General features: G+C 39.1%; 1 long non-coding RNA gene across 1 annotated transcript in view; it reads right to left on the reverse strand.

The window, feature by feature from the left end:
* Window positions 1-3,521: 3,521 nt before the first annotated feature.
* Window positions 3,522-26,145, reverse strand: part of LOC309612170 — a 69,062-nt gene continuing 46,438 nt past the window's right edge. Inside the window, exon 2 of the long non-coding RNA XR_014235024.1 lies at window positions 3,522-24,215. This is a non-coding gene — a long non-coding RNA (uncharacterized lncRNA). The remainder of the gene's footprint in view (window positions 24,216-26,145) is intronic.

The raw sequence follows: 26,145 nt of genomic DNA on the forward strand, positions 1-26,145 counted from the left end.
CACACACACACACACACACACACACACTCCTTAAAGGGATTCTTTCAACTTGGAATTTTATCAAGACAACAAAGAATTAAGACTAAACAAACCTTAGAGGGGTTATATGTGGATTCATCAATAGTTATAAAAATTATCTTCCAGAGAATTTAAAGCTTCATCTAAGGACGTCCTGCTATTAAGTGACAGTTAATCTTCGGTAGAGCAGCATTGGCAAGCTCTTTAAGAAGAAATTATGACAAAAACAGTTTTGTACGTGATGTGATCCCTTCCTTCTTTCACTTCATAATAGCTATGTATTTGCTAGTCATCCGCGTCTTGGGCTAATAGCAACACATGTCCAGGACGATGTCAGAATAGCCATGTCTTTCTTTTCCATGGAAGAGATACCTGCAGAGAAGAATCAGTGTTCCACCTATATGTGCTCAAAAGGCCCTCCCTATAGATTCATACCGACCGCACATCTGCATCTGTTCCTCTGATTTTTTCCTCTCTGTTAAATGCACAGACGTGCGAAATAGCAGAAACTTTAGAAAGACACCACCAGCTTCCCCACCCCCACTCCAAGCATCCACAAGATGCCTGCGACAAAGAAAGGTGTCTCCTTCCCTGCCACGCTGAGCTATGTGGCTACAAGGATCTTCAATCCCACCCCTCCCCACACCTGCCCTTGCTTTTCAGGATGACAGCTGCTGGCCTAGGTGTGCCTCCCAGGCTCCTCTCCCAGCTTTCCTATGCCCTGGAAATAATCTCCTTCTCTCTCTCTGTCTCTCTGTATCTCCGTCTCTCTCTCACACACACACATATACACACACACATTTCTGCCCATGTCACAACAGCAATGGCCATCTCCAACAGGAAATCCATCTCACAATGAATTAAAACGGTCAATGTGGTCCTGTTTCTCAGGTGTTCCACCATCTAACCCAGCCATGGTTACTTTGCTTCAACCTACCCACCCACCCTCATCCTTCTTCCTGTTTAAGATTCATTTTGATACAGACACCAGGAGTTGGAGCAAAGGTGGAGCGGTCATGAAAGCTGTGAAATATGTTTAAATGAAGGGCAGTTTTCCCCAAATGCTTAAAGAGAGCAAGCTAATTTCTCTATAAATTAAGGGATTCAACTCAGTGTGTGTGTGTGTATTTGTGTGCACGCACGTGAGCATGGGTGTCTGTGTCCAGGGGAAGTGAGGGGTGTAGAGAGTAAGGGAGGAGGACAGAGAGAGAAACAGAGAGAGAGAGGGAAAGAGATAGAAAGAGAGAGGGAGAGAGAGAGATAGAAAGAGAGAGGGAGAGAGAGAGAAGGAGAGTAGAGAGAGAGAGAGAGGGAGAGAGATAGAAAGAGAGAGGGAGAGAGAGAGAAGGAGAGTAGAGAGAGAGAGAGAGGGAGAGAGATAGAAAGAGAGAGGGAGAGAGAGAGAAGGAGAGTGGAGAGAGAGAGAGAGAGAGAGAGGGAGAGAGAGGGAGAGAGGGAGGGAGAGAGGGAGAGGGAGAAGGTGAGAGAGACATTGAAACTCAACCAGAGCTTGCTAAAGCTACTAAAAGAAAGGAAATCTGTGGAATAAGGTCACTCATTATTCTCCCTTTGCACTTCAAACAAACAGTGATTGTTGGTTTAGCTAACAAGTTGTGCCTTAATTACAGGCCATTAGGCACCATTAATAAAGGAAACCAATTCCACAAGAATCTAAATTTCACTTCTTGTATTTCATTCTCTAGAAGGAAAACCAACTCAAAATAGATTTTATTCTCCGTTTCCAAATCCTGTAACAGCCCGGTATCCCGGTCCATCCAGAGCTTAGCTCAGCTGTCACCTCCTCTGCGAAAACTTTCCTGGGCTTGTCTCCCCTCCCTGCTGCTTGAGGCAGGGCAGCCTCCCTGGGCTTCCTGCCGTGGACTTTCAAGGGGCAGGTTGCTATGTGGACCTGTACCCAGATGACCTGCCTGCTTGTCTACCTCTCCAGATAGCCTCCGAGCTACCCAAAGGGGAATGATGCTTTTTTTAAAAAGCCTATTTTCCAGTGAAATAATAACAATAATTACTACTCACCTTCGTCATTGAATCTCTTATTTATGAGGACACACCCTTCTATTGACTTCTACTATCTAATTTAATTTTCACAACAACCCACTAGGGTGGACATTATTGCCTCTTCTACTATGCATTTCCTCCGCAGATGCACTCCCCATCTGTACCCACCCTCCCAAAAAATAAGGAAAGGAAAGGAACTGAGACTTGCCACTCAATCCAAAACCAGTTTCTCCTGACAGGAGCCTTGTCACTGGAAAATCTGATCCCTTTGAAGAATAAAACTCTCACTTCCAGTAAAAGGACATGGGTACCCATTCTAAAGTGGCTTCCTCCTCACTTGGGAGTTACCTACTATAGACCCAAGTCAATCCAGCCACAAGTGAAAAATCTCACAGCCTAACCCAGTCATCAAGTTATACCAAACCAACACTCAGATTTGTGTGATATCCATGCTCCAGGTAACATTTTGAGATACTTATTGAAAAATCTCTCAGCACCTCGGCAAGGTAAAAATCCTTATGCTGCTATCCGAGTGATCCTTCTAAAGCTCGTATTTGCCATGTTCCTCCCTTCCTTCATCCTCTGCCTGGTTCTGCACTGCCATCAGGAAGGACTTAGCACGGCGTAGATGACTTCCCCCATCTCAGCACACTCCATTCGGGACCTCAGATTTCACCATCTGGGGAAATGACACTTACATCAAGCAATTCACTGAGCTTCTGGTTAGAGACAAATCTCCGGCCCTAAATGCGACTCAACTTTCCTGCCTGACTTTTACTGAGATGTGTTGGTTTAGCAGTGAAAGTTTATATTCTGTTACAGAGTTGCCAAACCAGCACAGTGTCAAAACAGTGGCAGAGCATCAAAGAAATCTTCAAGTACGTGGAGACTTCCGACATAGGAAGAAGGGCACAGCTAAATGGAAGAGATTTGGAGTCCTGTATATGTACTGCGCTCTTCATGTTGTCTGGAGCCCTTCAGACATGATCTTTCTTGTTCACAAACATGCCTGCTTTGAAGACTAGCAAGAGAAATGGCATCTGATCTAACCACCTACGCGGGAGTGAAGCCTCTCAGGTATGTATGAAACTGATCTATGCAAAAAAGAAGAAAAGAGAAAAAAGTAAATTAAATTAGTCTTAGTAGGTTAAAGAGTCTGTGATTCTCTTTTTTTTTTTTTTTTTTTTTGGCCACGTCACATAGCTTGTGGGATCTTAGTTCCCTTGGCAGTGAAAGTGCAGAGTCCTAACCATTGGACTGCCAGGGAATTCCCAAGGGGTCTGTGATTCTTGACCTTTGTTACAATGGACAAAACTCTTTTCTGGTTTTGTAGGTAGCTCACTTGCATATGTCCATAATAAATACTAATTAAATGAATGAATGTGTATTAATATGTAAGCATCCTTAATACTTTCAATTGTAGTCAGGTAACCGAAAGTGGGGTCCCGCTGCTCGCTGCTCAAAAGCCAATAAAGAGGCCAGGGTGGTGGAAAGGAAAGTTTGTTTTATTTTGGATGCTGGCAACCGGGGGTGGGGGAGAGACCCCTGTTCAAAGGCCGACTCTCTCCCCTGACAATTAGGGGGCAAGAGCATTTATAGACAGAGGCAGGGGGCTACATGCAGAAATCATACAATCAGCTCTGACGGTCATCGTGAAACTGGTCATCTGTGGTCTGACCAGCGTCATCTTGATTAGTTTAGGTACAGTTCATCTTCAGTTCCAGGTTCGGTTTGTTTCCATTTCTTTGAGGCCAGTTCTTGGAACCGTGGCAGCTCATGTCATGGCTACAGCCTGGTCATCATGGAGTTCACTTCTTCCACCTGGTGAGGGTTTCAGTGTCTATAAGACAGCTCACGGGACATGGTTCAGGATATGATCTACAGCGCTTGAGGAGGAACTAAAGGTCCTTGACTTTGCTTAATGACTAAACTATTATTATTTGGTCTCCTTTGTCTGTTTTCCTTTGTTTTTGCATTTTCTCACTTCTCTGATTAAACTTATTCTTTGGCTAAAGTTTTTCCACAGGCAAAAAGCAGGCTGAGGACCTGGGGGATGGGGGGCAAGGACCATAGGGTCCTGCTCCGTTTCAGTCATAATCAAAACACCTTAATATTTTAAAAATCACCTTATATAATGTGTCATTTAATGTTCACAACACTGTGAGATTACCCATCATTCTCACCATCATCTTATGCCATGGAAACCATGTACCAGACACTGTCTTCATAGCGCTCACAACAACCTCTAAGGGACACACTTCCAGCATCTCTATTGACACGTGAACAAACTGAGGTTCAGAGAGGTTAAGTAATTTGCCCAAAGTTACAGAGTTGCAGAGTTGGTGCTTTAACCAGTGCTGTCTTATTGCAGAAGCTGTGTTGTTAAGCACACTAGGAAGGAAAAACAGAGTCTCGGGGGTAATTAAATGACTTGCCCAAGGTCAAGAACTGTGGGAGGACCCAGTGTTCATTCTTGGGATCCGAATTCCAGGTGTCTCAAATACATCACAGCGGCACTTACAATGGAAACCTGTAAGCGTCAAGTGTCCGGTGGAATAGCTTTCTTTTACCTGAGCCTTGACTGACATCAGCTCCGCCATGTACGTTCCAGCTAACATTGATCCAAACAGGCAAAAGAAAGATTCAGATTGTTGTCCTAACAATAGATTCAGGCTGGATGGCTGATTATATTACAGTTCCCTTTGATGCAATGGAAAAGGGCTCTGGCTCAATTTCTCTGAAAGGGCACGTCTTTGAAGCTCCTTCATGTTGAATTTAATGAGTCTGATTGTCATCTTCCAGAAGAGAGTGCAAGTGAGGCCTCTGCAGTTGAGGTGGAAAGAATCACTCTTCAATCCTGTTGTCACGATCATCAAGCAGTTGGGAGAACCAGGGCAGGATGTGAAATCCATCTGACCATCTATTTATAGATGAGGCAGTGCCTTTGTCATGGTGATCAGACAGGCCGCATGGAAGGCAACATCTGCAGCTGATGACTTCTGCAAATTAAAAATCATGTCCTAACAGCACAGAAAAGGCAATTTTATTTTTCATTCAAAACTATTGTATAAATGGAAACTCTTCTTCCTCCTGTCCCCTTTATCTTTATGACCCTCCTTCTATTTCTATGTCTCTCCTTTTCTCTCTCTCTTCCCTATGCGTCTCTCCCATTGTTCTTCCTTCTTTTTCATTCAACAAGAATTTGTCTCGTTATATGCTGGGCAATGTGCAAATGACTGTGGATAATCTAGAGATGATATTCCATGAGCCCCGCTTCAAGCCATTTCCAATATCTTTGTAGAATGGAGAGCACTCATAACTCAGAATCAAGCACCTATTTTCCAACTGTTTCCACCATTTATGTTTTTCCTCTACGATCTTGTAGCAGTCACTTTCTGTTTCTATACTGCAGACTCCTCTCCTGTGAAATAAAGCAATGATTCTTATAGCACAGATATTTTGGGGTGGCTTACATAAAAAGGAATGAGTTTAATGATGCTGATAAAAAGCCTAGTTGGACAATCTTGAACAAAATCAACTTTCTATGTCTCAATAGATGTAAAGTGAATATAATGGTAGCATGCATGTTGTAAAATTCATGTAGTGATCAAATGAGATTTGATAAATGAAATGCTTAACACTGGCAGGATCTGGCTTAAGAAGCACCTGGCTCAGTAACAGCTCAGTAGAATTTTGTTAGTAACATAAGATATGGGAGTGTACTTTATGAATGATAAAATGCTGTAAAAAGGCTACCTACCTTCCTCCCTTCATTCCTTCCTTCCTCCCCCACGTTCTTTCTCTCAGTTCAGAGCCTTGTGTTATAGTTAATCTCTTAAAAAGGTGGGATTCTGTTTCCACCTAAGATGAAGAATGCTGCAGAGAATGTAACTCTGACAATGTAGGTACTTTGATCACATTAAATCATCAGTTTTCTTGAGCCCATCAGAGAGCAGAACCATGTAGCCTGAATTCTAAATAGGGCCAATCCTTCCCAAGGGGAAACTCAAATTCTCTCACTAGTAACAGAATACAAGCGATATAAGTGGCTCTCATACAGGATAGTAAAAAGAAAACTACCTAGGAGAAAAAGATTCTCTATCTCCATGAGAGAGAAAGTAAACCATCTTGAGCCCAGAATCTGATACCAATGTCTAACAGAAATATCCCATCACCGAAGGAAAGATGGGAAATTCCAGACTAAAATCAGCCAGATACAAGATAAAGTTTGACTACCATGGAAAGGAGGGGCATGAATACCAAGAAAGCTGCAGCCAAATAGTCTGGAATCTTGATCTTGAACTTCCAGTCTCCAGAATTGTAAGAAAATAGATTTCTCTTATTTAAGCCACCCAGTCTTGTGGTGAGAAGACTAAGGCAAACTAAAATAAAATACATACCTCAGTCATGGTTGGTAGATGGATCTTGAAATAATAACCATATCCTACCTCCAGCTTTTCCTTGAGAATTTTAATTTAAATGTTGTGCATTGTAAGTGTAGCCATATTTGCAAGACTTGGTACCTATTTTCTTACTGACTTTCATTAAGTTTGTACTAAATTATACACCTAACAATACTGTATGAGAATGACTTCTTGTCAGATAGGATATTCCCTCCCCTTCCCTTTCCCCCACCTCCTCCTCCCCCTCCCTCTCCTGCTCTCCCTCTCTCTTTCCTACCTTTATGAAATACAAAATCATACTATGTAACCTATATCTTGTGACATTTTCCCTCTCATCTAGATGAGGCATTGTCTCAGGCTACTTGGATTGTTGTAAAAACACACCATAGTTTGGGTGTCTCAAACAGCACATATTTGTTTCTCACAGTTGTGAAGGATGGGAAGTCCAAGATCAGGGTGCCAGCTGGTTCAGTTCCTGATGTGGACTCTCTTCCCAGCTTATAGATGGCTGCTTTCACCCTGTGTTCTCACAAGGTGGAGAGAGTGAACTCTGGTCTCTCTTCTTCTTCCTATAAGGACACTAATCCCGTCATGAAGGCCCCATCCTCAAGACCACATCTAAACTTAATTACCTCCCAAGTAGATGTTTGTAAATCACTTAAAAGACAGTTTGGCCACATGGAATGCATTATATAAGTGCTTGATAATACCTACCTACACACATACATTCCATAAGAGAAATCTAAGTCTGATTTTTCATCAGAAGACAACTTAGCAGGTGTACAGTCTATGTCCCTGTTTTAAGGCACGGATGCACCCAACTTTTCTTGAATTGCAGAGGCTGCTTCAGTTCACTGCATCATAGCATCTCATCAACAAAATCTAAATGCATTATATGGAGCTGCCTGTGAATAAAAATAGCTCTATTCCTGATAAGGAAATTGTTTTTCCTCTCACCTTCTGATGAGAACTATTCTCACCCCCAAAATTCAGTTTGAGCACTTCAAGAATGTAAAAAGAAGGTGGAGAAAAAGGACTTCAGGGAAAGCTAGGCTTGTCATGACATGAATAATGCAAAGGTTAAAGGAGTCTTCAAGCATTCTGTATCCGCAGCCTTGGCATGGCAGCCCTGCCATTTGTCTATAAATAACTGACAGGTCCAAAGTCTAAGGGATTATTTTTAATGTTACAAGTGATAAAAGCAAGGCTCTGAAGGATTCAGAGGAGAGAAATAACCCTGTAGAATGTCAGAGGAAAGAACTTGCAAGTGATAAAAAGAATGAATAATTTAAGACTTTCTAGGGTTGAACGTGATCATTGGAGTTTTATTATGCTTCCCTAGGCCTTTGCTTTGAAATCCATGGTCCCTCCACAAGTGTAGTCCTTGCTCTGTTTGGCCTGATCTACGTCATGGGACCGTGGGCTTCCTCCGCATCACCAGATCAGCAGCGCTGTTATATGGGCACTGGCTACAGGTGATGTACTTGTGAGAAACTTTCTTTTTGTTTTTTGCTTTTTTTCATTCATGGCCAAAGAGTAAAACACGTTAAGAGAACATACAAGTATTTCAAAAGTTCTGTTCACGTTAACGTTCCAGAAAGTCTTACTTCTGTCTATTCTTCCTTGCAGCCTCTTTATTTTGAGGCATATCACCTTGGACGCTGTCACGTTTAGGTTACTGAAATAAGTTTACTACGTGGCCTACCTGTTGTCAAACTCATACTCAACCGGTCCAGGCTGCCCTCCACTAAACCAGATGAAGCTTTCCACTGGGTCCCTTCAATGTCCTGTCCACAAGGCTCTGGCAGCTGCCACTGCCCACAGAAACAAATCCTACTGACTACTAGGGCTTCCTTCCACTGCCACGTATGTGCTGATGACTCTTGAATCTTGACTTCTTTGCAAAAGGTCCAAACCCACACGTCAAATTGCATATGATAAACATATCCATTTTGGTTGTCCACAAGCTTCTCCAATTCAAAATTTCCAAAACGAGATTCCTTATACCCACTTCCTTCCCATGGAAAAAAAAAAAACAAAAAACTCCTTCTATTTCTTTCATTATAATCAAGTAGTCACTCATCCAGAAAAGCACTGAGACCCAGTCTCAAATATCACCCTCTTTCACTCACCAAATCCTAGCACATCAAGCTCTGTCAATTTTACTTCTTAAATACCTTTCTACTCTGCCCCCTCTTCACAATCTCAAGCCCTTATCCTCTCCTGGCATACCTCCTGAAAAACCTCCTCATTTGTCTTACCAGCTTTGGTCTCCTCTCATTAAAATATCCTCCACTCTGTCCTTACTCTGACTACTGTAGGCAGCAAACTTGAACAAGTTGTCCTCACCTTGACTTCCACTAGCAACTATATAATTGCCAGCAATTTAATTTTTAGCTAAGGTGGTTCCACTTTCGACACAGCAGGGTAAGCTTCTAAAAGATCAACATATGTGGGGAAAAAAGATACACAAAACAACTTCTAGAAGTCTCTGAATAGAGACCAAAAGCAGAAAGATTCTGGAAAGGTATTGAAATTTTGAATAAGGGAATAATATAATTTAAGTTCCACATTTTTGCAGATTTTGCCAGACAGTAATCATGTTGTGCGACCGCATGGGATGGCTAAAGTTCCCATAGAAATCCCACTGGCCTTCTGCTCTGAGGCATAGAACAACAGAACCTAGGATAACCGCAACCACCATGAGGTGAGGGGAGACTCCTAAAAGAGAGAGAGTTAGAGATGGGAAGCCCCAGGTTCCGTGTGCAAATTCTGCAAGATTCTGGCCGGTTCCCGGGGCAAGCTCAAAGCAACCTCCTTAAAAGATAAAAGAAGTGACTATGATTTGAACCACAGCTGAGACAAGATTTCAGTTTGAGTCTAGGCAAAAGGAATTATCAGCTCAAACAAAGGCATCACAATCTTAAAAGGAAAATAATAAATCTGCAGTCTCATTAACAAATCCTTCACAGGGCTCACAATGCAATCTAATATTGCCTGATGTAAGAAGAACCAAGAAAATGAGACCATTCTCAAGGAAAGAAATAGTCACAGAGACAAAAACTTGAGATTAAATGAATGGTGAAATTAGCAGGCAAACATTTTAAAGCAGCATCTCTAAATTTGTTTAGTGAGGCTAAAGAAAATAAGCTTATTTTAAATAAAAATGTAGGATATCTCAGCAGAGAAATAGATGATATGAAATAGAACCAAAAGGAATCTTAAAATTCAAAGATACAAAGATTTAATAAAATTGTGACTTGTGATCACAGAAGATGGCTAATGAACTTGAAGATAGATCAATAGGAATTATCCAATTTAATAAAGAGAATAAACACAGGAAGGGATAGATGGAGGGAAGGAAGTAATAAGGGAAGGGAGGGAGAGAGGGAGGGAGGGAGGAAGGAAGGAAGGAAGGAAGGGAGGAAGGAAGACTGAGCCTCAGGAATCTGTAGTACAGTATCAGAAAGCTTAACCTATGTGTGATTGTCGCCCCAGTCCCAGAAAGTGAGATGAGACAGAATGGGCAGAAAAATATTTGAAAAAATAATGGTCAAAAACTTCCCAAATTTGGTGTAAGATATAAATTTTCACATTTAAGAAGCTCAAAAAAAAAAAATCACAAAGAGAAGAAATATGAATAAAAAGCATGGCTAGGTACATCATAACCAAACTTTTGAAAACTAAAGATGAAGAGAGTACCTTTAAACAGCCAGAGAAAAGCTGCATAGTACATACTGTGTCTTGTGAAGTATAACATTCACTGACCACATGACCTTATCATTCCACTGCTAGATATCTATTCAAGAACATGGAAACACAAGGACTTGTACATAAATATTTATATTAGCCTCATTAAAAATTGTAAAAAAAAAGCCAAAAACAAAAACTGGAAACAACCCAAATGCCCATCAACAAGTGATCAGATAAGCAAAACATTATTATTTCCAAACAATGGAATACTACTCAGTAATAAAAAGGAACGAATGTACCAATGTGGATGAATCTCAAAATATTGTAGAAACAAAATATACATTCTGGATGATCCTATTACAGATAATTCTGTAAAATACAAGCTAATCTATAGGGGCAAAAAGTGGCTTCCTGGAGTTGGAGGAACTACAAGGATATCAAGGAAACTTTTGGGGTGATGATATATTCTGTGTTTGAATTATTGAAATGATACCATATGTATACACATCTTTCAGAACTGCTCAAAGTATACCTACTTAAATGGACGCAATATGTAAATTATACCTCAATAAATTATTTAAAAATATTATCTAAAGAAATCCAAGATGAATCAAAGAGGAAATGCATACAAAGTCCTGTTGTTCTTCAATATGTTTTGACATTGATCTGTCAGTTGTTGAAAAGTCTAAATCAGAGCATGGATTATGAAAAGAAGTGTACCATCATGTTCAGTAATCTATGAATGTCATCCAATGGCCACCAGTTTTTCAAATGAGTCTTTAGCCTCTCATGAAGAGATTTAAATCAGATCTCACTATAAAAGTTAAAAAAAATGGTTTTTAATTGGACAACTAAATGCATAGTCATATCAGTTACTGCAATATATTCTATTGATTTTAAAACATTTTGTCTTTAATTTTTTTCTTAAATTTATGGTTATATTATAATTGGTGGTAACTTAAAATCAAGAAATAATGTTATATGTAAAAGTGTTCTATCAAACACCTAGTATTTAACAGGTGTTTTGTTGTTTAAAGTTTTAGAAGTAAACATTTAACATTTGGGAAAGGAGATATAAAATAGCATTTTATATCAAAGTCTGTCAAAAAATATAATTCGCCAGAAGAGGCTTTACCTTAAATGTTCTGGCAAATTAGTTTTACCAAATTCCCTTCTGTGATAATTTATGGTCCATTTACCACGCAAGAACTAGGTAGCCAGAGTTTGGAATAACTCATGTCCCTCTGAGAAATTTTCTTAGCCTGAAGCTTCAGGATTATTCACCTTAATCTTGCTACACTCTTAATCCTGAGATGAATGGCAGCTTAAAATGTTATTAGAGATAGTTAAAAGCTGAGTTTTGCTCTTTCAAATAAAGAGGTAGAACAGAAAGGGGACTGAGATTATCCTACTGCAATGGTGATGGGGTAAAGACTTGTTTTTCCTTTATAAATTAACCTCAGTCAATGGCAATACTCATGAGGGTTTCTAATCCATATGGAGTAATCCACCTAGTATATAAAAAACAAATTTGATGTCATTTCATTTGAAAGAAAAGAAACTTGATGTTTTCATTAACAGTTAGATTTTTTTAGATATTAAAATAGCTCACAGACACAGTGCTCATACACCTGTTGGATGCCAAATCTCATTCCCCAATCAAGAAATAACCAGGGCTTCTTAGAGAAATGGCTGTTGCCAGGTCTAGGCCAGAGAAAGTACAAGATGAGCTTGAGAAATCTTGGTAAGCCAGAAAAAAAAAAGGAAGTTCTTAAAGGTTAATGTGGTCATGACAAGATGACTGCATAGCCAGCTCTAGGGAGCTCCCACTGGCCACGTTTAGGATATGTGAGAATAAAATTGAGAGAGATTGATTTTAAAGACTGATTTTTTAAAGTTGAATAAGTAAAAATCCCTGCATTCATAGGTTTATTCCAAAAAAGAAAAGGAAAAATAGAGAGAATGAAGCTTTCCTGTACAAAATAATGCCTGTTAATAGACATAGAAAGGATACAGAATTGTATTTAAAAAATAATTTTGCAACCCTGAATACATAATAATTGATTCAAGCAAGAATCATCAATGGTTTAAGAAATTATTGGTCAATGTCTACTTATGAAACAGGATCTTTGCATGATGTTACAATATCACCTCATGGATTGCTTAGTAATTATAAGGGAAAAGCATACCTTGACAATGGAGAGATCTGATGATCACCTCCTTAACCAAGTGATAAAATATAGTATTGGCAACATTGTACAACCTGACATTATTACCCTTTTGATGATGAGATACCTTAGGGAATATAACATTGCCTGCATATTATTCACACCAAAACATACTGAACTTGAATTTCATCAAGCTTTAGATCTAAATTCCAGTTGGAAAACACCAAGGAGAAAAAATCAGACAAGCCCAGAACATGGGAAATCTATGAGACAGCACTCTTAAACTCTTCCAAAAGTCGGTATCATGAAAAGAAAATATTCAGGAATTGTTTTCAGACTTGTCCAATAGAACTTCCAGCAATAATGAAGCTCCAACATGGTGTCCATTAGCTATCTGTGGCTATTGAGTACCTGAAACATGGTCAGTGCTACTCAGAAACTCTATGGAACAGTATAGTTCTTGCTTAAAAGAGATTGAAATGACATAAGAACCAAATGAAATACCATACTTTGATTGAATTCTGGCTCCAAAATTACAAATAAATAAAAGTGATAGAATACATTTTGGGTGCAACTGGTAAAATTTTAATAAGGAGGGCATATTAGATGGTATTGTAAATTATTAACATTTTGAAGACTGCTAATAATTTTGTGGTTATGAAGGAGATTGTCCTTGATATACAGGAGATGGATGTTTAAATATGTAAAGTTTAAGTGAATGATATGTACAATTTTCTTTAAATGGTTTAACAAAAATGCTGGGGGAATGAGGAGGGGGAGAGAGACAGGGGAAAAGGAAGCAAATATAGCAAAATATAAACAAATGTAGGTGTAGGGTATGCGGGTGTGTATTATACTATTATTCCGAATTTTCTGTATTTTGAAATTTTTAGTAACAGCTGTGGGGAAACAGCTCACAAAACCCTAATTTCCAGCTTTACTGACCTTAAGTGTTTGGAGACCTGAGTTGGCACTATTGGTGGGTGGGAATCTGCCCACCCAGAACTAGATGGAGAAGAATCAGAGGCCAGAAGGGAAAGAACTTGTTAAAGGCTCCACATCATTAGTAGGCTAAGAAGAACCTGTCAGCCTGAATCCTGACCCCCACTGCCGTGGGCTTTCCACTCTCCTTCGACCCCGTGCCAAATAGTGGCATAAGAGCAAAGGCTTCAAAATTAAACCTCTCTTTGACACCTCGTTTCATCAAGTAAGGTGCCCTCATCAGTTTCCCCATTTGTAAAATAGTTATAATCACAGCGCTGACACAGGAGATTTTTTCTGAGAAAAATTAAGATAAACTATGATGATTGGTCCCCAGTGACTGGGACATAGGAAAATGTCATTATTTTTATCATTATTATTTATGTTCTCATTAAGTAAAATGCTTGGCACAGTGTCTGGCTTCTAATCATTTAATAAATGTTTAGTTAGTGATAACACTAATTGTGATGATTATAATAACATACATTGTATATGAATGTATGCATTTTTAAGGGGAAAAACCTTGTTGGCTTTGGAGACAAATAAATTGCTAATTTTAACTTGGATTACACATTATGTAAGACAGGCTAAGAGAAGTGTGGAGAATAATTCACCCTAAAATTTCAGCAGCTTAATACAATAAAAGTGGATTTCTTGGAATATTGATATTTACTTTCTTAATTTGTAGGCTGGTTACATGGATATATTTAGTTCATAAAAAGTTACCAAGTTAAAAAAAAAACATATTTTGTGTACTTTTACAGAAAAGTCAATAGAAAGTTTTTAAAAATTAAACAAAAAATTAGAGTACATCAGCTTTAAATTGCCTTATTTGTAAATTTATTTCTCTTTCACACAAAATCCAATGTACATGGTGTAAGTCATGCAACGTAATGACTCAGAGGATTGTGGTAATCATTAGAGCTCATCATAGATTTGCTAGTTCTAGGCAAGTAGATCTGCCTTCTTGAAGTTAAGTGTGGCTGTACCACTCAGGGTTCTCCAGGCAACAGAAAAGCAGATGTGTGTGTGTGTGTGTGCGCGCGTGCATTTTAAGGGATTGACTTACACTATTGTGAGGGCTAGTAAGTCCAGAATTTGTAAGGCAAAGCAGTAGGCTGAAAAAACTGAGGCAGGAATTGATTCTGCAGTCTTGAGGCAGAATTTCTTCTTTCTCAGGGGAACCTCAGTGTTGCTCTCAAGGCTTTTCACTGATTAGGTGAGGCCCACACAGATTATCAAGAATAATCTTAAAGTCAACTGATTGCAGATTTGGTTAACAAAACACCTTCACAGCAACACACAGCCTAGTGTCTAACTGAATAACTAAGTACTATAGCCTAGCCAAGTGGACACATAAAACTAGCCATCACAGTGGCCACGTGAAACTCCTTGCTAATGAAATAAGAAGTAACGTTTGTCACTTCTGAAAGACAGACCAAAAGTGTCTCAATAGTCATGGAAGTATGTGCCAAGGTGGACCACACTTCAGCCTGGGTACCTGAGTAACCACAGTCAGTAGAGCTGCTGCCATCCCCAGGGGGAGCAGCACTTAGAGTTTGTATGTTATAGCAGCAGAACCTGTCCAACATCTCAATATGCAAGCAGGGGAAGAAAAGTTAGACGGTCATTCACTGACTCTATTTATCTTTAGCCCAGATAAAACGCATATCACTTCTTCTTTCAATCTATTGGCTAGAACTAGTCTCGTGGTCTCACCTACAATAGAGCTTGAAAAAGCAAGGGAGAGCACAGAGATACTTAGTAAATGTTTTTATCTTATACATCCTATTAGTCACATGAACTTTATTCATTACTCTAATTATTTGAACTTTGTTTCTACCTCTAGATAAATGGAGATAGAGACACCCACTTTATGTGGTTGTGGTAGAGATTAGATTAGAAGATAAATGTAAAGGAATATCATACGCTAAATCCCCGAGAATGGAGTTACCTGCTTTTATTGGTCCTATGCATCAGAGGTTCTTAACCAGTACAGAGCATGGTCTTTAGATCACAAACACCTGATGTTATAAGCAAAATGTTGTGAAAGTATAAATATGTGCATATTTTTTGTAGAGAGGTCATTGCCTTCCACCAGATTTTCAGAGAGATGTTGGGCCCAACATGTTAAGAATCAAATGATTTTCTTACCTGAAAAACAAAACTAAACAACCCTCCCTGCAAACCAAGTCATAGACTCCAGATGATGATCTATCTGGTTGTTTGCTTTCTAGAAGGAGTTAGGCTCAAAACTGTGGACCTCCATCCAGCTCACAGTAAATGCCATATCTTCACTGCATCTGCTCTTGGGTCCATCTGTCTTGCCCAAATATCTCCTATCTTTGACTGGTTACTGGTCTCTCAGCATCCTCTTCTCAGAGCTTCTCACCATCAGGCTCTGTGATCTGAGTTCCTCAAGTTTCTCTTCCTGCTCCCATAAGGCCCCCTCCTCATGCAGAGTCATTAGTCTGGCTCTTAAGTTACAGCTCTGCTATTGGGAAAAACCATCGCACTCAACGAATTCAGTAATTTCCACACATTATTTTTCTTCAATTTGATTTGATATTCCTGAGGGTCTGCATTAAGCAGAGTAAAATTGCTCGGTTCTGTCAGGAGATCCTAGATTTGGTTGAATTTTTTAAAAATTCTTCCCCCCCCCCCCAATTAAATCTCCTATGTCAATTCTAGCTACAATTTGTCAGATTCTGAGACCTTGAATACCTTTCTTCAAGGCAATTGCAATTAAGAGAAATCACTTCTTATTAAACCTAGAAGGGCCTGTTCTTAGTTAAAGGCCATTATTCCCCATTCAGACTCCTTCTGGGACTGTTAAGCCATTATGTGGAGTAGTTTTTTTGCCTTTAACCTTGAAATCATGTGGATTATTTAATTCTTAATGAAATCATGTCATATGCATACCCTTTTGATCTTCAAATGAATTAATTTGATCTGCTTTCAGCCTTCCCTGATCATTCTCAAAAACTTGGCAGAGAATCAGTATACATTGCAGGTTCAAGCCCAGAAGAAATAAGAGCTATTATCTGGTTTTCCAAGTTTTGATGCTTATTATATGGTCATTTCTATGTAGGAAAGACCAATGAGCTTGTAGTGAATGTAGCTCTCTTATTTACTGAGGTACAAATCCTTCCCCAGGAAAGATAATCTCATTATTGTGTCTTGGTAAACCAAAATGCATTGCCCATGAGTACCAGGTTTCCTTTAAGCTACAGAAGCAATATCCTAGTAAAAGAACCTCAAGCTGACCTGTATGCAATCTCATCTTTGAACTTATTGGTTGTTGGACCAGGGATTAATAAAAGCTATTTTAAAGTGACTTTGATGATAATTATGTCAGATAATTATATGAAAGCACCTAGCACACAGTGGTCATTTCATAAACGTTCTAAGGGACATTATATGCCAGGCATATACTATGTCTCCCCAGGGTTCTATTGCAATCACCTTAATTCAGAGCTTCTGCTTCTGCTTCTATTCATCCAATCCAAGCCTACATTTGTTTTTATCCTTGTTTTTTCTATTCTTATGGTTTTTACCAAGAAGTGCAATCTCTAGAAAGATGTAGTATACAGAGTAGGGGCATAGTTTAATGTTAAATCTTTTATATTAAATGGCCCAGCTTTGTCATTTTCTAGCTGTGTATCCTTTGCAAGTTACTACTGTATATAATGCTTTGGTTTTCTCATCTGCAAAATGAAAATAAGAATTTTATTTTTGGGCTTCCCTGGTGGTGCAGTGGTTAAGAATCCGCCAGCCAATGCAGGGGACACAGGTTCGATCCCTGGTCCGGGAAGATCCCACATGCCGCAGAGCAACTAAGCCCGTGCACCACAACTACTGAGCCCACGCGCCTAGAGCCTGTGCTCCACAACAAGAGAAGCCACTGCAATGAGAAGCTTGCACACCACAACGAAGAGTAGCCCCCGCTCGCGGCAGCTAGAGAAAGCCCGAGCAAAGCAACAAAGACCCAACGCAGCCAAAAATAAAATAAATGAATTAATTGATTTCTTTAAAGAAAAAGAATTTTATTTTCTATTTCTTTTGTCAGGACTAAATTAGTATACAGTTGACCCTTGAGTGACACAGCGGTTAGAGGCTCCAACCCTCCATCCAGTCAAAATCCACGTTTAACTTACAGTTGGCCCTCCATACCTGCTGTTGCCCCATATCTGTGGTTCCTCCGTACCTGCGATCTCCTGTATCCTTGGTTCCACATCCGCAGAATCAACCAACGCTGATCGTGAAATACTGCAGTATTCACTACTGAAAAAAATCCACGTGTAGGTGGACCCGTGCAGTTCAAACCTGTGCTGTTCAAGGATCAACTGTATTTGCATAAACCACTTAGAATCATGCCTGTCATGTTAATTATCATTATTATTACTCTTCTAGTGGGAAGAAACATATGGAAGAGATAAAAGAGAATAAAGAACAAGATATGGAAAATAATTAAGAGGTACGACCCTCTACTTTTAAAGAAACAAACATCTTTAGGATCAAAACCATTATGGAGTTTTGGAAAATCCAATTTAAAAAAGACATATAAAAATTGTAAACTTCTAACTGTATTTCAATTTTTAACATAATCAAAGAGACTAATTCAAATAATTGAACATGGTACTCTGAAGGTGCATTTGTAGCATAATATTATTTAAGGACAAAAAAATCAAGAAAATTTAATTTTTACTTAGTAGGTTTATTGTTAGTATTTAAATTGATACTAAAAATCTGGAAGTATTTCTTTATATTATAGCTAAGCAAATAAGTAAGTATGTTGATATTATGAAAATCCAAGGTTTTTGCTGTAGAAGAAGTGAAATAAAAATATAAAATAAAAGAAATTAAAGGAAACCCTGTGATATAAAATTTGAATTGGAAATATCAGTATGAACTTGTGATTTAAATATTTCCTAGCTTTTCTACTGAAAGGACTTAGAACCGGGGATGCCACAGAAGCAAGGAGCATACGTGGCACCCATATCTCAGTTTCTAAATTCCAGGGAGTCAGACTTCCCTAAGAAATGGCTAATTCCAGATCTGAGACAGGGAAAGGCTGCAATAAATCTTCAATATCATGGACCATAAGGCAAAAAAGTGCTCAAAGCCTAGGGGGCCATGAATAAAGGAGTGTGGTTGGCATGTGTATTTCAAAATATAATAAAGTTTGCTTCATCCTGTTTGCTTGTAATCCCTGGTTATGTCACCCCAAATGAGACTCAGCTACTCCGATAGGCATATGGCCACCTTGCTTAGGAAAGATACAAACGTGGTGAGCGTGAGAACATTCAGGAATAATGATGTAACCCTGAATGACTTAACCCAACTGATGTAACTCAATGATGTAACTTGGAACTAATAGAATGTGAGGCATATGGTAACTTTCAGGTCCTACGTTAACTAGCACAAAACTCAGCACTGCCACCCTCCTCCCACCCCTCTCCCAGCTACTTTCATCGAAAAACCCTTGTGCTCTGCTTGTTGTGACTTTCCAGGAAAGATCAGAGTATCACAAGGCAGAGGACACTTGGTGGTAGGCAAGGCAGAGAGCAAAACACTGAACAATCAGGGAATTCAGGTCATGAATCCCTTTACCACATTTTAATTTTGCCACTTAACTTTTTAAGGAAATAATGCTTTAATTTGTAAATGCTTAAAATAAATAAATAAATAAATGCTTTGTGTGTTTTCTTGATTCTGCTTCTTTGTTCTACGGCTGAAAAACTAGATTTTGCAGTGACTTGAATAAACTTGAAATTGAAACTAAAATTGGAAACTCAGGTGGAACACCGAAGCCATCTTTTAGAGGCTCTTATTGTCTAAATGTGTGATAATTTGAACATAAAAAGACTAATTTTGGAAATGGATCACACTGAATTTTTTTTAAATCCATATACCCATAAATATTATGCAGAAAAGATAGGGAGGAAAAGGGGGGAAATGGAAAGAAGGTCAGCTTATAAATGTAGAAATAATAATGGTTAGAAAAATCACTATTTTCCAACCACCAATACAATAATTGATTCAGGCATGTATCATTGACGGACACTAAAATCATTTGGCAAAAGTTGTTGGGAGATACAGTAGTTACATTCATTACAGAATGTAGATTCAATAATTTAAAGTAAACAATTTTAAAAAACATCCCTTCAGAGTAAAAAGAAGCTTTTCAGGTATTGCTCCTCAAAATGTGTACAATAAAATTCCATGAGATATTTTAAAAATCTCTTTAGGAGGAAGTTACAGCATCCAGCATCTCCAAACACAAGGAACTCAGTTTCCCACCCGCTTCCCCACCGCCCTCCTGCGCATCTTAAAACGCTGGAGTTCTAAAGAACACTCTTTAGGAAATACCTAAATTGAGTGAGTCTTACCAGATAATTCAGGTCATGATTCTTGTGTCCAGAGAGGACCATATCTGATAAAGTTCTCTTGGCCAGAGTGTGTCTCACATCGGTTGAGGGGCATCTGTCTGGGATGGGGGTAGCGGCACATCCACAGCCATGCATCTGCTGCATCACGTGGGATACAGTTCAATGATGCTCTCCACAGTACCTTACACACACTTGGCTCAGAGTCAAGGACCCACGAGTTTCTGCTGAACTGGATCCAAAGGATTCTAAACCTAAAATTGCTCTTAGGTAAAGAAATACGAAATTACTTCTTGGGAATTTGTGATTTATACTTGGAAATGTTAAGATAGCATTTCATTACCCAGATAATTCTAATCTTAATGAAAAGAAAATTACATCCAGGAGAAATCTCCCTAGCAATTATGAATCTCTACGAGACTGAAAACAGGAAAGGTGACAGGAACCAGAAAGCATGGAAATTCTATCATTTCTGTTGTATCTTCCCGGGAACACACCTGCAGATTGAGTGAGCAGAGCTTCAGGATTCCTAAACCTCATTCTAGCTCAGTCGTGTGAGTCTAGGCTAAACCGGATTGGAAAGACTGCAGCATCGCTGAATACAAATGAAATTTACTTTCTCATTTTGTGGGCTGTATGTATTTGGAGGACAATTTGGCAGAGAAACATTTATACCAATATCAGTTCTCCTCGGCAGTCATCAAAGTCATTTTTGCCATTGAAATCATGGTGTGGATAGGAGGGAAAAATACAGCCAAATTTATTATTCTCCAAACTTTTAATAAGCACCCACTATGTGGTAGAAAATGTTCTAAAGCTGCGGTGAATGAATGAATAAAATAAAAATCCTTTACAGCAAAGAGCGCACACTCTAGTGGAGAAGACCAATACGTACACATGCAGTTGGAATCTTCATTCAGAAAATATGTCTTGGATTCCTACTATGGCTGAAGAACTGTGCTAAGAGTGAGAATATGTAGGGATAAAAGGCAATACATATTTCTGAAAAAATTACTTGGAGAAAAAGGCAGTAAGTAATTCACTGTATTACAGTGTATTAAGTACTGTAATATAGTTGCTAACTCTGCCTAAAGAATTAGAAACCCTTTCATTTCTGAGTACTGTTTTTCTAGTCTTTGAAGCGTGAGGATGAATCCATTTGTCAGAGAAGAAAAAGACATAAGAGCAGTAAAGGCAAACGGAGGGAATCCTCAGCACGTGTCCTTGAGGAGGAGAGCAGAAGTCCTCTGGGCTCACACACCGTCCACTCTGGAGAGCGGTGTGGCTGTTGTCCCTAGGAAGGCCTAGGTCGTCACCATGGGAACACAAATTGCTAATGTACTTGTTCACCTTCTAAGATAAACGGCCCATGCAGGCATCTGTCCTGTTCTGGCTTTGCACCATGCTGTGCCCTTTTGTCCCCTACACCTCCTCCCACTTCTCCTCTCCCTTTCAAGTCTTTCCGCTGTATCCCTTGGAATCTTGATTCCTTATTTCACCAAGCCCTGTATTTCAACCTCTTTACTAACATGCCCTCTGTTTTGTATCTTAACTGGTCAACCTCTCAAAGGGGTGTTACTTACCATCAGATCCAAACGTAGCTCAGGGTCAGGAGCTAGGATCTATCTCGCTCCTGTTCTCCAATGGCCCTTTTGGAATATTGCAGGAGACTTCACTGAGGAAAGATCACTGCTCTTTTAATCCTCTGACATATGGTTAACAATAATAATAGTTATTATTATTAATTTATTATTTTTATTATTATTATTAAGAGATTATGGCTCAGATTTTAAGTGTATCACATACAGTCATTATAAATAGGCTTTTCTTTTTCTTCTTGTTTTTTTTTTACTGAAGTCTAGTCGATTTACAATGTTGTGTTAGTTTTCCTTTTTTTTATGAAGTGTTAGAGGTCTCCACTCAGACTAAGGTGGAGAAGAAAGGTCAGAAGCTCGAGGAGAGAAGAAGAAGTATGAAAAAGTGGAAATCAAATTTATTGAAAGTATAAGATTTCCAGGCATAGTCATGGTAAAGGTAAGTAACCACTTTACCCAAGGATGGAGATTTGCCGAGCAAGTGTTAAACAAAGGAAAGAGAGAGAGGCCAGAGGATGCAGGTATTTGTAAGACAGTGTTAGGATTGCTGGTCCACACCAAACACTGTTGAGGGCGGTGAAACTGGAATCACTCCGTTACGTGTAGGACCTTTTTGTCTTTGCCTAAGGACACACATAGGCACCTTAGTTTTCATCTTCATCTTCACCTTCAAATCCTCCCCACTCATCTGCCAGACAGTGAGTGAATGAGACTTGTTGATCCCAGCCCATAGCAATTGGGTCACCACAGCCTTAGATCCTTATAAGCCGAGACTTCAGGTATCATGGAGCAGAAACAGGCTATCCTTGATAGGCCCCTTCTGAATTCTTGACCTACAGAATCCATGAGCATAAGAAAATGGTGATTGTTTTGAGGTTTGAGGTGGTTTGTGATGCAGCATTAATGATTGCAACAGAATTTGGTGCCTGAAAGAGGCTGTGGACACAGCTATAACAAACATTCCAAAACATGAGGCGTTAGTTATGGGCCCAGGCAGTGATAGAACTGGGAGGGCCTTGAGAGAAGGTGGGAGTTCAGAGAAAATTTTGTCAACACTGTCACCTGTAGTGTCAGGGAAATTAGAAAATGTACTTAACAAACTGGTGGATTTGTCTAAGATTTTAAAGCAGATTGTTAAAATTTCCATCTGGTTTATTTTAGCCATGTATGATAAGATGAAAATAGAGAGAGATGAGCTAAAAAAAGAATCTTTTAGCTTTCAGAAAAATTTAAAGGAAATATAAAGTATTCAGGAGGTGTTGGGTTAAAAGAAAAAAAACAACTATATTTTATCCTTAGTCTCTCCCAGCAGATTATTTTCAGGTTAAGAAAGGTCCTCAGAGCAAAGATCAAATTGAGAGTGTTGTCAGAAAAAAAAAGTCTTAGAATGAAGGTAAAGGCAAGTATGTGATTGTAAAACCCTTTGACAAGACCTCAGAAAGATTTAAATTGGTGCTTCATAAACCCTTTAAAAGAGGTGAAAGTTCATCCAGGATCTTAAGGGCATGCCTCACGCATTCTTTCAATAGAGCTTCCATGAATTCTAAGGACATTGTCCCAAGCCAGCCTCAGAGGGAGCCCAAGTCAGAGAAGAGATTATCACAAGGCTATTTGTGAGTGTGACCTATGTCTAACGGTGGATATTATAAATTGACACATAGGAACCCTGCAGAATCTTTAAAGGAATTGTGTCAACTTGGGCAAAAAGGGACAGAGACGCTATGAAAGAAAAAGAGTCCTGTAGATCCACATTCATGTATGTGGACGAATCAGGAAGAGAAGGCTACTACTCAGTCGCAAACATGAATTTTTTTTTAATATGGACAATAAATGATGATTTTAGGGGGAATCAAGAGCCCCTGGTCTTATTCCTATCCTGGAATATAGGCTAAATTTTAACTGTCTGAAAATTGTCTGACTTTTCCACTCTACTGTAAGCTCCATGAAAGGAGGGACTTTGCCTAGTTTATCCCGTTTCAGGTGGATGAAGAAATAAAACAGACGTAAATGTCATATAGCCCCTGAACTCAAGGAGACACTTTTCCTCCAGTGGAGAGTGGGACAAGAAGAAATTTTTAAATGGATGGGATTTAGATAAAGAAGAAATAATTTCTGTCTAGAGAATCAGGGATAGCATGTTACACATAGACACACTGACACAATTCAACTGGGCCTTAATGAATATCACTGTTTGAAAAAAAAAAAAAAAAATGAAACCAAAAGAAAACAGTCTGTATTATCCCAAAAGTCTAGTGATTTTTCATAGAATTTTATAGGATTAAAATCCATTTCTACCTGAGCCAAGTTTCTGTATTTTGCCTTTAGTTATTTTCCCTCAAAAATGAAATTATTCTTGAACATTTTGAAAATTACCTGTAGGTATTTATGAAAGAAGTTAATTTGTAGGTGTTTGCAAATGGATATTCATCCCTGAGATTGAGGCCATTTCTTTTTCAGAACTGCTGAATGATATTGATATGCAGCAGAATTGTACCAGCCGGAGTCACTAGGGCCTGCTCTGTTCATATGCTAGTAGGTGCAATTATTTGAAGGGAATGCTGAAGGTCATTCTCATCATGGCAACAGAAATTGCAACCCATAATCAGCACGGAGTTTGAAGAGCCCTCAAAGAAATGAGCTACATGTATAATTCGGGGTTTGAGCTAATTAGAGCCAGAGTGAATATATCTGAAAAGGTTAGGATCCATACAGAGTAGAATTGTCTTGATTATAGAATATAGCTGCCCCTAGGCAGACATCATGCATTTCACTGTGGTTTGGGTTTTACAGGGTCTCCTGTCGCCCACTCATTTGAACAATTTCAGAAGAGCCTCTCAACTCAAAGCATCTTGTGGAACAGCCTCTTGAGGACGGTTCGGAATGAGGCATTTGTTTCAGAATCCAAAGTGTGCTCCTGATGGCATTGTCCATTCTGGGTATCATATAATGTCCCTGGGTTTAAAATCAAAAAAGTAATAAGAGAGAATTAGGGAAACCCATATAATGAAATAATTTTTATTGTATATCCATCTATTTATCTATCCATTTGCTCACTCATTTATTGAAAGCATACTTATTAACCTTTAAATATGTATTATCAGGCAAATAATAGTACTTACTTCATGAGGTTGTTGAGAAGATTAAAAGAGAATATCTATAAAGCTCTCAGAGCCATGCCTGTCTCATGATAAACGTTACATAGATGCTGAATACTTTTTCTCTCATAGTTTGTGTCCAATACCATTTTTTTGTGGAATGAATCAATGAACCAATAGACGTGTTGATGTTAATCAGGGAGGGACCAGACTGTTAGAACTTGAATAGCTGAACAGAAGGGAAAGCCCACATTTCATGTGCAGGGGAGATTAGATGCTTCTTTTTGGAAACAATGGGCGGACGAGGACCAGAATAAGAGAGTGCTTTCTAACACTCAGGGTAGTGGTGACTCTCATGACCTGGAGGTGCTTGCACCTGCACTGGACCTTCACTGTGCAGGGGTGGGTGAGGTGGGCAAGGGAGACCTTTGAGGTCCCTTTCCAGTTGAGGATTTTAAGTTCCAAGCAGTCTCTGAACATCTCAAAGATATTTGATTCGCCTCAGTTAGTGGACAGATTAATTTAAACTAAAGCTTTTTCAGTAAAATAGCACAAAGTAGCTATAAAGTAAGGTTAAATATGGTGGACTTTCAGTTCAACCATACTAATTCTGTGTTGACTGAGGTGCCCAAACTGTTTGCATTAAATCCTGAATATTTCATCAAAGGACAATCAAGAACAACAGAATATTTTCTCCTCATTTTTCTTCATGCTATAGAATTCACTTATGAGCAGTCACAGGGAACATTTTTTTTAACCCGAGTCCCTGATGTCATCACTTCACACACACACACACACACACACACACACACACACACACACACACACACACACAGGCAAAGTGGGGATGCAGGAGATGATATCTGGGAACACAGGCCTAATGGTTAGAAAGCCTTGGTTCCTCGTTCTGTCCGTGCTGTTTGCTCAGCAAATTTGGGTAAAGTTACTTGTGCTTCTGAGCTTCAGTTCCCTCCTCTTTCAAGTAAAGATATTATTTTGATGACTCCATTATTCAAAGAATATTTAGAGAGCCAGAAGATCAGGATTGTAGCCCAGCTCTGTCGCTAACTCGATAAGGGATCTTTGGTCAAGTTGTCTTCCCGTGGACCATCTGACATGCCTATAAAATGAACTACCTAACATATGACCTGGGTTTCCCTGGTGGCGCAGTGGTTGAGAATCTGCCTGCCAATGCAGGGGACGCAGGTTCGAGCCTTGGTCTGGGAAGATCCCACATGCCGCGGAGCAACTGGGCCCGTGAGCCACAACTACTGAGCCTGCGCGTCTGGAGCTTGTGCTCCGCAACAAGAGAGGCTGCGATAGTGAGAGGCCCGCGCACCGCGATGAAGAGTGGTCCCCACTTGCCGCAACTAGAGAAAGCCCTTGCACAGAAACGAAGACCCAACACAGCCAAAACTAAATAAATTTAAAAAAAATAAAATAAAATAACATATGACCTGCTTGCTTTGCAGAGTAATTGTAAGAATCAGAAATAATTGATATTTTGAAAACTGTATCTACAGATAAAAATATGAGTGTCTGCTTTAAATATATAAATATATTTATAGTTGTGTTTTAGGTATTTATACATCCATAAGTAATAGATCATACAAAATCTTTGCCAGTTTTATTATAAATTGAAGTAGGATCAAACACTGTCTTCTGCAAAGTTCCTTCAGCCTTTCATTTGTCCCGTATTAGTTCCACAATATCTTTTCAATTTGTACTAGTTTTTAGGGCTGCTGTAACAGATTATGACAAACTTAGTAGTTTAAAACAACAGAAAT

The sequence above is a fragment of the Balaenoptera borealis genome (assembly GCF_965194805.1).
Source record: "Balaenoptera borealis genome assembly, chromosome: 15".
Lineage (NCBI taxonomy): Eukaryota > Metazoa > Chordata > Mammalia > Artiodactyla > Balaenopteridae > Balaenoptera > Balaenoptera borealis.